This window comes from Lonchura striata, chromosome 1, assembly GCF_046129695.1.
Source record: "Lonchura striata isolate bLonStr1 chromosome 1, bLonStr1.mat, whole genome shotgun sequence".
In the NCBI taxonomy this organism is placed as follows: Eukaryota; Metazoa; Chordata; class Aves; order Passeriformes; family Estrildidae; genus Lonchura; species Lonchura striata.
Genome location: NC_134603.1, coordinates 66,523,562 through 66,538,236, shown reverse-complemented (window position 1 = coordinate 66,538,236; position 14,675 = coordinate 66,523,562). Strand labels below are relative to the sequence as shown.

Sequence of the window (14,675 nt, the reverse complement as noted above, 5' to 3'; positions counted from 1 at the left end):
TGTGTCTACTGCACTGGCTGGTGACATAAACCCTGTCCCACTCTCAGAAAGGGACAGTTTATCTCCAGCAGCAGTTTATCCCTTTGGAGTAGCACTGCTGCTGACGTTAATAACAGAGAAGTCTTGGTAGAGTCTGTAGCAAACATCCCTCAGGTACCTACAGCAAATGAGGAAATATTTAAAGGTGAGCTATGTCCTAATATCATCTGTTGGAAAGGACTTTATGTTTCATATATTTCATGTTATTGCTCTGAAAGACTAAACGTAGGAGCACATTTCCAACTGAAGTGCTTTTGGAAATTAAATCCATGTTTAAATGAATTTTAAACTTTTAATGCAAAATTGAGCACTTAGAAATTTTGCATCAACTCCAACTTAATTAAAATTAATAAGGTTTCAGAGAGTTTTAGTTGGGATAGATGAGGAAAGAATTTGGCCTTAAATGTGTAATTAAAATACAATTACATTGGAAGGAAGCAATTACTGAGGTTGTACCTCAAAAGCATACCTAATGGGCTATCAGGAGAAAAGGTTTATGTGTGTGGTTCACCAGCTATATAAGATATAAAAGGATGTAGTCACTGAAAGAAAGAGATTTTAACAGGATAATTTAGATAGATAGTAGCAGCTCCTTTATAGTCAAATCATTCTGGCTACATTTAGGAAGGGGACTGCTTCGTCTTCATTGGGGTGTGCAAGCACCTACACTAGTTTTCCTTTAGACACATTTAATTGTTTTCCAGCCCTCTCATGGGGCTGTGAGAGAAGGAAGTGTTGTTCAACCAGTGTCAAACATCTCTGGATGAGTAAAAAGTTAGCACTAAAAGACCTCAGCTGTCTGATTTTAGGAACTGTTTGACAAATGACTTCTCAAAGTGAAGGGCCTAATCTGATTCTGGTTAAAACCATGGAGGGACTGTTCCTCTTGGTCCCTGCACCAGTGTGCATGAAGCCCTGAGCATAGAACCAGAATTGTGGTGTCAGTTTTGCGTAAACCTGAACTTGGTGGCTTTTTTACATTATTGCCCTGGCACTCCTATGAAAAATGGTTTAATAAATAAGACATTCCACAACAAGCACAAAACAGACAGGTTTGGGAGTTAAAGTTGAAGTGTGAGCATTAAAACTGAAGCCACTTTGTGCTCTGTGGAGACAGAACAATCCATCATGTGTTTTTTTTTTGTTTTGTTTTGTTTTGTTTTGTTTAGCTTTTTTTCTTTTTTTTGGGTAATGTGATAGGTTTTGATTTTGAAGTCAGTGGTGAGGTTTCTGTTGACTGCACTGGAGTTTGGATTAGGTTCACGGAAATAAATTAATTTTATATTTTATATTATTTTATAATAAAATATATAGGTAGTCAAAGATGCAAGGTTTACAGGCCTGTTTGGATCAGCTCCTTTTCAAAGGTTCAGAGGCACGGATTGCATCGAATGGCCTGGAACACCTGGGTGTAACCTCGAGTTTGTCTCATCAAGGTGATTTGATTGTAAGTTCTTGATTTAACCTTGTTTCTTCACATAACTTTCTGAGGTGTTTAACTGATTTTTACAAGTTCAGTGTGTTTTGTAGAAGAATTGTGGGAGGGGGAATGTGCATGTCTCAGCTGTGCAGTGTTCCCTGTGATACAGTGCCAAACACAATGTAAGTAGCCTGATGTTTTACTCAACAGATACATGTCCTTGGCAAGGAAATGAATTTAGCATCAGTGGAATGCACTCTGCTGAACTGTCGACATTCAGGTCATAGTCACACTTTTATTGGTGAAGAGAAACACACCCTTTGTGTTTTAGCTCAGTAAAATAAAATTTGGTGACAGAAATTTCTCTCTACCCTTATATTCTCTGCAGCAATGCTTGTTACATGGATAAGAAGCATGTAGAGCTTGACTTAGCCTTTTTTCCACCAAAATCAGATGTCTTCAGTGATACTCAACCAGGATGTTTTTAAACCTTTTATGTTTTTAATTTTTTAAAAATTTTTAATGTAATACTGAAGATGTGGGATTGTCAGTATTGTGGTTCTCCATCACCTAAACTTGTTTCCATGTTAGAGCTCCCAAAGAAGCCTGAGAAGGGGTGTTTCATGTACGACATTATCAGCACTTGTGCAGGACTGAGTGAACTCAGCCTTCTGTGGCTGCAATAGCACAAGCACTTCCTTCCCTTAAATAGTTTCTTTCTTTTCCCCCAGGGTCTTGTAGCAACTCACACCTGCAAAAGCAGCCTTTATATCTTCCTCAAGATAATTAAATACAGATTCAAGCAGAGGAGCAATATTGCTAAGTGTCCTTTTGTTAAGTTGTTGGTCTCTGAAGATTCTCACATTTCAGTCATGATTGACCTAAGTGGCAGCAGAGCTCTCAGACATGGAAACCACATCTGGAGAAATCCCACCTCTCAAAATCACAAAACTCTTAAGGATTTACATGGGGTGACATTAGCTACCAGGATTAAATAAATGTACCAAAAACATACTCTCAGTCACAAAGGTCACTGAAAAGCCACACAGGTTTGGCTTATGCTGAGTTTTGCCTTTTTGTACCCATATGAAACATTTTTTAATGGTTCCAGAATGGGTGGAGAAATTTATCAGAGCAACTAATGGCCTGAGGTACATTGCTGAAACAGGCAAAGATTGTTGCTTATGTACACACAGCATCAATATCAGCATTTTTTCAGTGTGACTTACCTCCTGCAATCTTCGGTTCCCCCCCAGGACAGAGGCACTGTTGGAGCAGGTGCTGCCAAATGGAGAGCATCATGATAGCTGAGCCCTACTGGATGTGTTCAGAGGCTGGATGGAGGCCATTCAAGCTTTTTCACCTCTATTTTATACCAAGTTTGGAACAACGTGGTTTAATTGATACAGTGGTGTTCAGCCAAATGTTGGACTTGATGATCTTGTCGGTCATTTCCAGCCCTAATTATTCTGTGATTCTATGAATATAGGTATTCACTGCCAGACATCTGTGCCATTCAGTTTACAGGATTGTCCAGATGCTAGGTATTTATATTTTGTATCCTTTACACAGATTAAAGGGTATCTGCAGTCTAGGCTTTTAATTTTTAAGCCCTGTAACAAGACTGTATCAGTTATGTCTGAGAATATCAGGATTTGGCAAAAGTTTTGCACAGGGACATGGATAATGCTTACTTCCTTTTTTCCCTTTTTTCTTTTACTAATTAAAGGCAAAACACAAACCTGTGCATTTTTAAGCAGCTCTCTGAAATTTCATGGCTTTATAATTATTATCTATTGGACTGAAAATGAAATCTGAAATTAGACATAAAAGTCACAATATTACCAGTCCTGGGTTTAAGGCTTATATTGCTGTGAATTTCTAGGAAAATATTTAAGAATCAATTTAAATGCTAATGGACTTGTTTGCCATAAAACTAGGCAGTAGTCATACTCAATAGCTGCTTCAGAGCCATAGTATGGGTCTTTCCTTCACTGGACTTCATTTGTGACATTAAATTTAGAGATGTTGCCATGTATCATAGACCTAATAGGCAAAAGAGGGGGAAGAGGGAGGGTGTGGTTCTCTGAAACCCTGCAGAAAGCAACTTCTCAAAACCTGAAGTTTCTCATGTGGACTTTGAAACTCTGATTGTAGAGCCAGACATGAACTTGTGGAATCCTGAGAAAGAGTTAAAGGCAGAAGTACTTGTATCTTCCTGCCTTGTATCTGGTGACTTGCTGTGGTCCCCAGCTTTGCATGTGGGATGTCCTCTATAGTTCAGACATTTCAAAACTGGATCCCTCTGCCAGCTTTGTGCAGGTCCTTTGGGCTGCACTTTTTGGGGACCACAGGCACTTCCCACTCTGGGTGGTAGTGGGGTTACAGCCCATTTCCATTTCCTGAGGCCTTTCCCATTTAAATCAGGACCAGCTGCATCATTGCTTCTGAAAATCACATTCTGTGACCTCTATCACACATCTAGGGCTGGGTCCCAGACCTTGTGATAGAGAGGACAGTGAGGTGGCTCCTTTGCCTAGGACGCAACCAGTGACCTTGTTAAACTTCTGATGGGAGGGCCTGGGAACAGCACATTCCCACACATTTTCTGAAGCAGCCATGGGCAGTGATGTTCAAACAAATGGCCCTGGGTCAAGCCAACCACACAGACTTGGAGCACCCCCAGAATCACTGCCAACACATTCCTGAGCTGATGAAATCAAGTTTGCTGTGAGGCTGTGTCCTGTGTTCAGGCTTTCCAAAGTCAGATTACTTGGTGTAGGTTCCTGGGTCTCTGCTGTCTGGCTTTCACCTCTGTTCGATTTTCAGGCATACGCATTGGATATGTCCATCTGAGAAAACAAGATGTGGCTATGGACACACTGTCATGTATACACAAGCACAAGATGGTGGTGGCCCTTACCCCATTTTGGCCTGTGCTGACCAGCACTCATCCAGCAATTCCTGGACATGATATAAGAGTCAAGCCCAGGACCATTCCAAAGACAGTGTTGGGGAAAAGTGGTTGAATCACATGGGCAAGAAAGAACTGTTCTCTGCCAGTGAAACAACTCTAGACATATTTAATTCATTGTTGTATTTGTAGCATTTGAAGCTACTTCCATTTGATCAAAATTGTTTGGAAACTGCCTAGCAAATCCCAAGGTCATTTGGGAGAACTGGCAGGGAAAAAAAGAGAGAGTGAAAAAGCAAATAAACACATTTCCCAGCAGCAGTTTTTGCTAAATAGCTAGGCGGGGGAGGAAAAAAAAAAGGTGAAGAAAGCTTCCCTCCTGGTACTTGTGGATTGGGTCAAAACAGGGCAACCATAGATATCCAAAAGCATGTTTATGATCCACAAAATGTGTATGCAAGGAAATTAAAGATCTGGGAGCGACAAGTTGAAGGAGAGTGAGAAAGTTGCTCAAGTTGAGCTGTTGATGGAGGAAGGCTGCTCCTGGTGTGTCCCTACAGAACAGAGTGCACTCACAAAGACTGCTGAAGCACCTTTTGACTTTCTGTCAGAAGAGGAAACATGATTTTGTAATGCAGCCCAGTCTGAAAGAGGATGGAGGGACAGAAGCCTTGTTAACCTGGTGATAATATAGCCTTGAGACAGAGAAGATAGAGCAGTTCTGGAGAATCAGACACTTTACAAGTCCATGCACAGTGCATGATGCCATCTTGTTTGTACTGTATTTCTGCTGTGGTTGTACCCAAGAGAGCTGTGGCATGAGTGTGGCTCCCCTGTGCTAGGTGCCATGCACCCCAAAGCAGCAGAGAAACATGGCCCCTGGCAGCAGACACTCACACCAGAGAGCAGAGACACCTTGACTCCCTTTCTGCAGGCAGGGGGAGGGATGGGGCACCACAGCATTCCCCCCTTCAATGTCCGAGTGAGAGCAACAGCCTTGGGTAGGACCAAGGTGTGGGGACATTTGCCTGCATCACTTCTGAACAACTGGAGACTCATTTTCATCCTGTTGATTGTTCATCACATTGATTGTTAGTGGGTTTGGAATTTAAATATTAAAGGGCAGCTTCAGAATTAGGCAGGCAGAAACCTTAGCCCTTATTCATTAAGAAAACATCTGGAGGTTTTTTTGCCCTCCTGAATAAGGTTTGAAAAGACAAGCTGTCCTCATAAAATCTTACAAACGCCCACAGGACAATTTTACTTTGAAGTATCAATGTGACAGGGCAAAAGCAGAACAATTTGATAGTAATGATTTCAGTCACCATCCTAATGCTTCATGTTTTAAAGATCATTTTGCAAGAAAGACATCATGATTTTACAGTCACATTAGAATAATAAACCATAGCACTTAGTGAATACTTTTCCTCTAAGCTATAAAATAAATTGGAACAATAAGTGTTTTTCTCATTTTAGAGTTGGAGAAACTGAGGCCCGGGGACATGACCTTCTCATAGCACAGTCTGGGAGAACCTCACCTGTCTCCTTGTTATGGGGCTGCTCTTTAGGTCATACTGTCCCTCACCTCCTAGTCCAGACAACACGACTGATGACAGCTCTCTGCAGGAGAAAGCAGATGCAGATTGATATTCTCTCTCCCTCTGTAACTTCAGGCACTTCACCAAGACATCTCAGATAGAGTATTGAAACTGTCATTACAAAAAAAGTAAAAGCAGAAAGAAGAAGTGTCAGGATCTAGTCACAATAGACAAGCTGAATACAATTCACCAGACCTGCTGATAGTCTCAGGAGAGGGGTGGGGTGGCCACTGAGTCACCTTTTCCCATCATTTTTGCTGGCACATTCTCTGTCCTTTCATCTGTCTGAGACAAGCAGTAGTGTTGTCCCCAGCCTGGGTGTCTGCATCTCACCTGGTCTCACAACAGGCTCCCTTAGTGGCATTACAGTCACCAAGAGGTGGGGAACACAGGGGCGTGCAGCTGGTACTGAGCATCCCTTTGAGTGCAACGAGCACAAAGGCAAGAGGCCGGTGATATGTCAGATTTCTAATTAAGATTCACCAGTCTCCAACCTGGCTCAATTCATTATTCATCTGGAAATTTTCCTCCCTAACATCCTTCTTTTCTTTTGCTGTCACCCACTAAGCAAAGCTATTCTTTTCCCTCCCAGAAGCTCCATCCACATCTCTGCTTATATGTCGCCCTCAGATTGTGACAGAAGAGAAAGAAATGGTTACAAACCAGGTCCTGGAGCAGTCATCAGTATTTACAGGGGTCTGACAATGACTTATCTTAGACCATTTACATTTAAACTACAGACATGCAAATGAGGTGTTTTCTGCATTGTGAGCAGCAATGATGGGATATTCTTACACTAGTAGAGATTTGTTGCTCTTCCAGAAATATTTCTTCTTGTTGCTGCCCTGGCATCTCACTGTAACATAGTCAGGCATTTGGGTAGGAAAGGCAATACAAAAGAGAGTGGATTTCCTGGATCAGAAACAGGTGTACATTGCTTAAAATTTTGGCAGAGGAAAGAAGGGAGGAAAAAGTCTTCGCAGCAGTTGTTCACCATCAGACCCTCTGCAGAGCTCTTTTGTGGCACTTGCCCAGCCACCCAGTGAGTGATGAACTGATATAAAAGATTGATCCAGATAAAATATTTAGGGATTGACATGATTAAATATGCAGGATTTGAAATGAACATTTCACTCTCCACCGTTTTTCCACAAAACATGACCCCATATTGCACACTGTGTGTAAGATGGGCATGAGGGAAAAAAGTAAAAAGAAGGAAAATTTCTTAACTGGATGCTCTCTTTTGAGCCTTCAGAGGAAAGAGAGATTGTGCTGATGGGGACATAATTCTCAAGATGAGGTTTCAATGCAGGGTACCTGCAGGGAGGAGGAGTACTGCCTTCCTCCCTGCTGCCCCAGGGAAGAGCCTGCAGGTGCTCTTGCTATGACAGTCGTGCTCACTCACCACAGCATCCTGGCCCTGGAACACCAGTTGAAAGCTGTCCAGAGCATCAGATGGCACGTCAGAGAGCAGAAAGCAATTTCAGCCATGGGATTGCTTCTCATAGCAGCACTCATTGCCAGTTCAAGGTTGTCAGCCTCCCAAACTGACTTTTATTCTCAGCTAGGGTGGTTGTTGTTTTGTTTTGGTTTTTTTTTTTCCTTAACACAGCAATCTTTATGCTAGGCATCACTTGCAGAATTGGCTGGAAAGATATAGATTATCATTCCATCAAGTTCCCTAGATCTGAATCTTCATGTTTATTTGTCTTTGCATGACTGAGGAATGCAGTCAGGGATGCTCTGGGAGTAGAGTCTGCCCTCAGGAACAAGGAAAAGCCCCATGAGTGTAAGAGATAATTTCACTACAACTTGGATGTATGAGATGTGGGAGGACACCCCCCTCTTTTTTTGCTGCTTGTTTATGTTGCTGTGTGAGCTATTTCCAAATGATGAAAGTGTTTGCCAGAAGTAGACAGGTTGTTGTGAATGGCATAGCTTTTGAATTCTGCTTATAATTACCCTTCTTTCCTGTACATTTTTTCCTTCCTTTTATTTATTTATTTTAAATTTTTATTTTTAGGGCCTGTATCCAGTACATTTCTGCCTTACAAGAAAATCTTAATAGTCCATTGCTTGATTTCCATGCTAATTAAGCATGTGGCTTCTCTAAATAACTACCACATCCTCACTTACTTAATATGTACTTTTATACCCTTAGAAATAATCTGATAACATTGTCAGAGCAAAATACAGAACAAGAAACTGCAGGGATTAGATATCAAGGAGGACACTATAGGGACTGTGTTAATTGAGGCAATCAGCAAGATTAAGATAAGTCTTGCTGCTTCCTCATATTGGTCTTAATGACACAACACAGACCCCAAAGCACTTTACCTGCTGTACAATGTGGTTAAATCTCTCTCTTCCCTGGGGTTTGTAATCTAATCTGCTAGATAAAACACTTAGCAGACTCAAACCAGCTGGTGCTAAAAGCTGTATTTCTAAGATACAGCAACCTGTGTAAGGCTTTAAAGTCTACTAAAAATAGTGAAAGCCAAAAATGTTGTCATTTGGTGTGTATGTGCATGTACAAAGATATGTGTGTGTGTGTTCATGGTGTGTGTGAGTGCACAGACTGGACTGACCCGGGTTGATGCTGTCCTAGCTTCAACACTGAGGCTTGCCCAAGTGATCCCCAGGGGATCCCTAAACAACATTTCCTTGAATTTCCAATAGAATCCATGGGTGTGGATTTGACACAATTAAGCACTGCCATTTAAAAAAATGACTATTCCTGCTTCAAAAATATTAATTTTTCTTTTCCCCTTGCCCCAAGGCTTCTTTCTACAATTAAAATGAAAATACCTGTAGAATAAATGATTTTGCATAAATAGTCTTCGAATAATGGAACTGTTGACAAGTAAAAGAAAAGGCACTACTGAAACCTTTTCCAAATCAATTCTTGACAGAGTTCTTCAAACAGAGATAAACATTGCTTGTGTAATGATTTGCCACATGACCTTGCACTTGAAGTGCAAAGCAAAGTGAAAAATAGCACATTCAAACAAGAAAAAGTGCTGATTTTGATTCCCAAAATAATGCTTTTGTAGATGGAACTATTTCTGCTATGGACTAGCATGCACATACAGAGAGAAAGTTAAGATTTTCCTACAGCAATATATGACATTTCCCACTCAGCTAGATAACTGAGAGGCTATTTGGGCTCACTAAAAACACTTCTGCACATCTGGGAGCAATACAACTCAAAAGCAATTCTGGAGGAAGGATAAGTCTTGCAGTCGAGGGGGAGGAGGGTTCAGTTCAACCCTGTCCTGACCTCTGAGCCAGCCTCTTTCTGCCTCCAAGCTTCCCATTCCCATGAGTGTCTGTGAGTCAGGGGTTTCTATCTGACCAGAGACCCTTCCCATCTTCTGTGTCACCAGAGTCCTTGTTTTCCATGCATTTATAGACAGCTAAGAGGCTTTTGGAAGACAAGCAGGAGCAAATGAAAATCCAATGGGAAGAAATCCAATGTAAGTGGCCTGCTGAATCCACCTTGGAGGCTCTGTATGATGGCAGTGCTAAAAGTGCTGGGTAAAACCTGCTGGGCAGAATTCCTGGTGGCACATTCCCCACACCGCTGGTTTGGGGATGGCAAGCACAGCACATCAGGGACAGCAAACCTGCTCTGCCTCTGGGTCAGGGAATGGCTTCATAAACTGCACACACCTATGAAACCAAAACAGTGTCCTTCACAGAGGAGAGACCCTTTGCAGCCCCAGTCCTGGCACAGACTGGTGTCCTCCTTCCACAAGGAAAAGTTCCTGCTCAAACAGGAAGAACAGGCTGCCTAGGGGCAGCTTCCATCACTGCCCTGGTGAGCTGTGTAACTTTGAGTGCCACATACACTCAATAGTTAAAGACACTAGTTTCCCAAACTGGAAAAAAGTTGCAAGTGAAACTGAGTGTAAAAAATTTTTAGGCAGAAGCACATATTAAATGGCCAAAAAGCCATTACTTCACAGTAAAGGAGTTGAATAATATTGGTGAAAAGCACATTCTCTTTCAGTGGAAGAGTGAAGGCAGGAATAATGAATTAAAAAGCAATATGCAACATATGGCAAAAAGGGGGAAGTAATAAAAATCCATATAAATAAGAGTTTATGAGGTGTAGAAAATTGATAAAGGATAGAAAGACATCAGAAAAAACTTCATGGCTGGTCAGACTTTGTTTAAGAAGAAGGATTTTCTTGAAAACTTATAAACATTAAACAGAAAAACTATCAATGCCATAGACTCATTACTAGCTAAAGACAGCCCAGTCATTATTAACAATGAAGAAAACCCCCAAACTGTTCAACAATTATTTCTGCTCTCTGTTTGGAATAATGCATTTTTTGACACATTACTAATTAAGAAAGATATTGAACAATTTTCACTAGGGTTAACCCATTTTTTAAGTAGTAAGGTCCACAAAAATGGCCCATGTGAGTCAGTGCAGGATATTTTTAGCTTGTGTATGTAAATTCTTAATATTAATATTAATATTTTGAATAATGGAGACATTCTTATAGTTCAGTGTCAATACTGTGCCAAAATTCAGATATAAATGAAACCATGCAGGTAAATATAGTCCAGTTTACTTGATATCAATATCAGGCAGAGTATTAATGGAAAATTTAATTAATAAGGAGTGATAAGAGAGGCGTATAATTAACAGGGCCATACTGAGAAGGAGTTTGTGATTTCAGCCTGACCACCTGATGTGGGAAGAGTGGTTACTAGAGGGTAACCAGGCAGGACCAATCAGTTCAGTGCAAAAGGCTCGAGCATGCAGGAGACCCAGGACCAGCACAACAAAAAACAATGTTCTGCTTCCCTGCATCCAAGACAGATTCTACAATTTCCCTCTCCAGCTGTCCCCCAGCTTTGCAAGGGCTGAGTAACCTCCCCAGCCAGGGTCACACAGTAGTAGGTGGCACTAAGGAAAAGCCACGGGAGTCAAGGACAGAGTCTGAAATTACTTCTAGAATGGAAGGTGGAGGAACCTGGTGGCTCCTGGTGGCAGGGGTAGCCCAGATGGCCAGGGCAGTCGATGCAAGAGGGCTGGGGCTATAACAAAATACAGAACCCCCGAGACAGGAACAGGGGGTCAGTGAGGCAGGAGCAAAGGCAGCAAAAAGGCAGTGGGAGCTGTGGGGGGGAATGAAGAAAGTCTGAATTTGTCAACAAGAGAGCATTTTATGAAAGAGCTGCATCTTGGGCAAGAGATGAGACAGGCTCCCATGGACAGAACCGTCAGGGTCTTGTGCCGTGGTCCACTGTCACATGTCATGTGTGTGGTCTTCATAAGAAAGGCAAGCTTTCAACATAGACCAGCGAATCTCAAGTGGCTTTTCTGTTTTAATTTGTTGTTCTTTAACACAGGAAAGTCATTCAGGTAAATAAATAAGAAACTTGTGAAGCCAAAAATGAAATGGGGGCAGGCAGCAGGGCAGTGTAGGTGCTTCAAGAATTGAGGGGAACAGCTGGGCTGTGGGATGTTCAGATGGCAAAAGAATAAAAACAGGAAAAGAAGGAAATAGAGCATGTGATACAGACTTTAGATGTTTCATCAAATGCTCTTAATCACCTTTCATGAAATGGTGAGTGTGTGGCTGAACTACCCTTTCACAGGAGTGCTCCAACAGATTGGAGGGGAATAAAATGAAGGGTCATTTTTCTCTTGGAGCTCTTTAATTCCTTTCTTTTATTGAATCAGCGAATTGCAGATTTTGCTTATCAAAGGTCCAAGTTCCTTTGGAGCTGTTTGATGATGAGCCATATTATGCCTTGACTTCCATCCCAGGCAACCCACCAAGTTCAATGGTATCTTGTGGAGAGTAAAGCAGGACAGACTTTAGCTTGATGTTCTTAACAGTGTCGTGGCTGCTAATGAAGCACGACCTGGATCTGGTACTGCTGCCAGGTCTGCAGTGGAATAGACTGTCTTTAATGTGAAGATGCAAGTTATCCATCAGTATGTAATGTATGCAGGAAAGTAGAACAAGTTTTCTCTTCTGTTTGGTTTTGTTCCCATTGAGAAGTCACGTGGACAAAATATGCAACAAATAATTTGGGCATTTTAGGCAGTGAAAAGGATTCTTTTCCCTTTCTCCTGCCTCACCCAAGAGTAAAGGAGCTGATTACCTTGTTAGATAACAGTGGCAAGCTTTAAGACTCCTATAAAACAAAGGATAGAAATGTTGCTTTTATAAGGAAGAATTGCAGAACTGGAAATGATCCATATTTGGGACATGAATGCAAGCTGTTATGCAGATCAAAGTATCTATTTGAAGCTGAATTACTCAACAGCATCTATCTATGCCTCTTCAACACCTGCAGATTAGCAATGTAATCATGTGGAGGTTGCTATAGCTACATCTCTAAAGCAGGTGGAGTTCTTCATCTCTTGGAGCATTATCTTCATTCTTTGCAAATAAACCATGTAAGAATATATTTAACATACCACCTTAGTGGTATCAGCTCCTGTCTCTTGCTGACAATGTCATGTCTGATCTGTTCTTACCCTGTTAATTCCTATTGTTTTCTCTAGAAACAATTCCACTTCCATCTGAGCATCAAGCCTACCTTACAAATACATGTGAACAAGCACCAGGGCCTTGCCAACCCAGACCTAGTAAGGTCATAAAGCAAGTGCTTGAGCCCAAGCTAAGGAGGACTGCTCAAGTACAGCTAGCAATTGTGTAGGCTTGCCTTGGGGCTGATGGCATGCAAGACTGTAAGCTGGAGCTAAATACAGCACATAGCAAAACTACCAGCCTTCAGCAGCAACACTTTCCAGGGCCTGACAAATGGTCAAACAGCAGGAGTGCTGGTTGTGATGGTTTTCAGCTCATTGTTTGCTTAAGTCTCTTTCAGAAGAAGGGCTCTAATCACTCTGGTTTAGGTTTTTTGTTTTGTTTTACTTTTTTGCCTGGAATACTTCAAACTTCTCATTTGGGTTCCTCTACTGTTTACTCTAGCAAAGGGCTGTCCAGATGACCTTTCCTTCCAGTTGTCTTTCTGCAGTGACTGGCATATGCTGTAACCCTTAACCCTCTGCCAATCAAGACTGCAACATGCTAACGTGTGTGAAAACTCAATAGCATTCGCTGTGCAAAAAGTTGATAGTCTAAAAGAGGAGTGCTGAAAAGTAGAAAAAAAAGTGACAAAAAGCTCAGAAGAGAAAGTACCAAAGAGTAGATAAAAAAATCATGGTGCTTTGACTTGTCTAATTTTGTCATTCTCCTTGTTTGTCTTTTGCTCTGGCTCTGCATCAAGTGCAAACATTTCATTCCCCAGTGAAGGTAGGGAAGGCAAAATTTCTTACTAAAAATTGACAACAGCAACAACAACAGAACATGTTCTCCCTCTGTGGCAAACTTTAATTACCAGACTATAAAGCTGAGTATCAGAAAATGCTCCAAACATAACATCACTCCAATAGTTTTTCAATAGAAAACTCTGGTTTTCCCCAGAAAGCTGATGCTGTTGAAAGGGTATTTAGCAAAATAGTACAAATTTTTGCCAATGCCCAACTTTATTCTCAGCACTGGTCTGTTTCTTCTTATTTCTTATCCCTCCAGCTGTCCCTTAAATCATGTCTTTGATACACTAACTTTTTAAATTTTTACAAATTACTGAAATATGAATGCTCCTCAGAGCCTGCTAATTTTCATCTGCCCAAAAAGCAGTGCTGTAAAATTTATTTCCATAAATGCAGGCAGATAAAAATATTCCATGTTGCTTTGAGAGAAATCCATCTTCAGGTCAATTAGTGCATTACATGTCATGGAATCATAGAATTGTAGAATCATTTAGGCTGGAAAATACTTTTGTTTCTCTATCTTCAGGCTATTTCATTTCTGCTGGTTTCTTCTACATGTTCTCCAGGCTGCAGGTACTGATGGCAATAACAAAGACGCCCCTCATTAGGAGAGAGGCTGTTTAGTGATGGCTTTTCCATTTACTTCAGAAATGGCTGTTGAAAAAGGCAAGCCAGACAAAGGCAGCACAGAGGAAATCACATCAGCCTTGTTTTTCTTTTCTTCTGGTGCTGTCGTGGTCATAACCAGCAATCAAAACGTTGCCAAACGCAACAGTGTGCATCCTGGCTTTGAAAAGGGCATGGCTTTAAAACACAGAGGTGAAGCCAGCAACTGCACCTGTGCTGTGAGAAATGGCTCCTCCTATCTAGGTGCTGAATCCTGACTTGCTGAAGTCAGGATTGAGCCATTAAATATAAGGATTTAATGGATTGAGCTCTGGTAAATATAAGACTTGGGAGACATGTGCCCAATGGACAACTATGAAAATGGATTTGTTTGTTTTTTAAAGCTCCAAGTCCAGGAACTTTTTTTTTTCCCTCTTTGAGCTGTTTTTCTCTAAGGTCTATTAACATTTGTAAACAGTTAATTTTGTACTACAGCAAATTAAGAGTAACATTTGTTCATGATTTAGCTGCCAGGGACTTGATTTTGCTTTTTGTGGCCTGCCTGACAAACAAAAGGCACACACCAATTTGCATGACCAAGGTTTTCAAAAGCAGTTGGCAGTGTGTTGACTGTGTTTCTGTTGACTGTGTTTCCCTACCCTGAGACTCCTGCAGTGAACTTCCTTCCCTGAAATCGGGCCTTCCTTAAGATATCTCCAATCAAGCAAACATAAGGCGTTCCCTGTATCATTAGTCAATTTTAACACACAACACCTTAACCATCAA

General features: G+C 41.3%; 1 long non-coding RNA gene across 5 annotated transcripts in view; it reads left to right on the top strand.

The window, feature by feature from the left end:
• The window catches only part of LOC110469733 (uncharacterized), a 79,289-nt gene extending 75,956 nt beyond the window's left edge, over positions 1–3,333 (top strand). For 3 of the 5 annotated variants that reach the window (XR_013340373.1, XR_013340374.1, XR_013340368.1), the window contains one exon: positions 1,354–2,262. This is a non-coding gene — a long non-coding RNA (uncharacterized LOC110469733). Of the gene's footprint in view, positions 1–1,353; positions 2,263–2,715 lie in introns of those variants that run through there. The other 2 variants (XR_002465306.3, XR_013340372.1) reach the window with 2 other exon arrangements.
• The last annotated feature ends 11,342 nt before the right edge of the window (positions 3,334–14,675 follow it).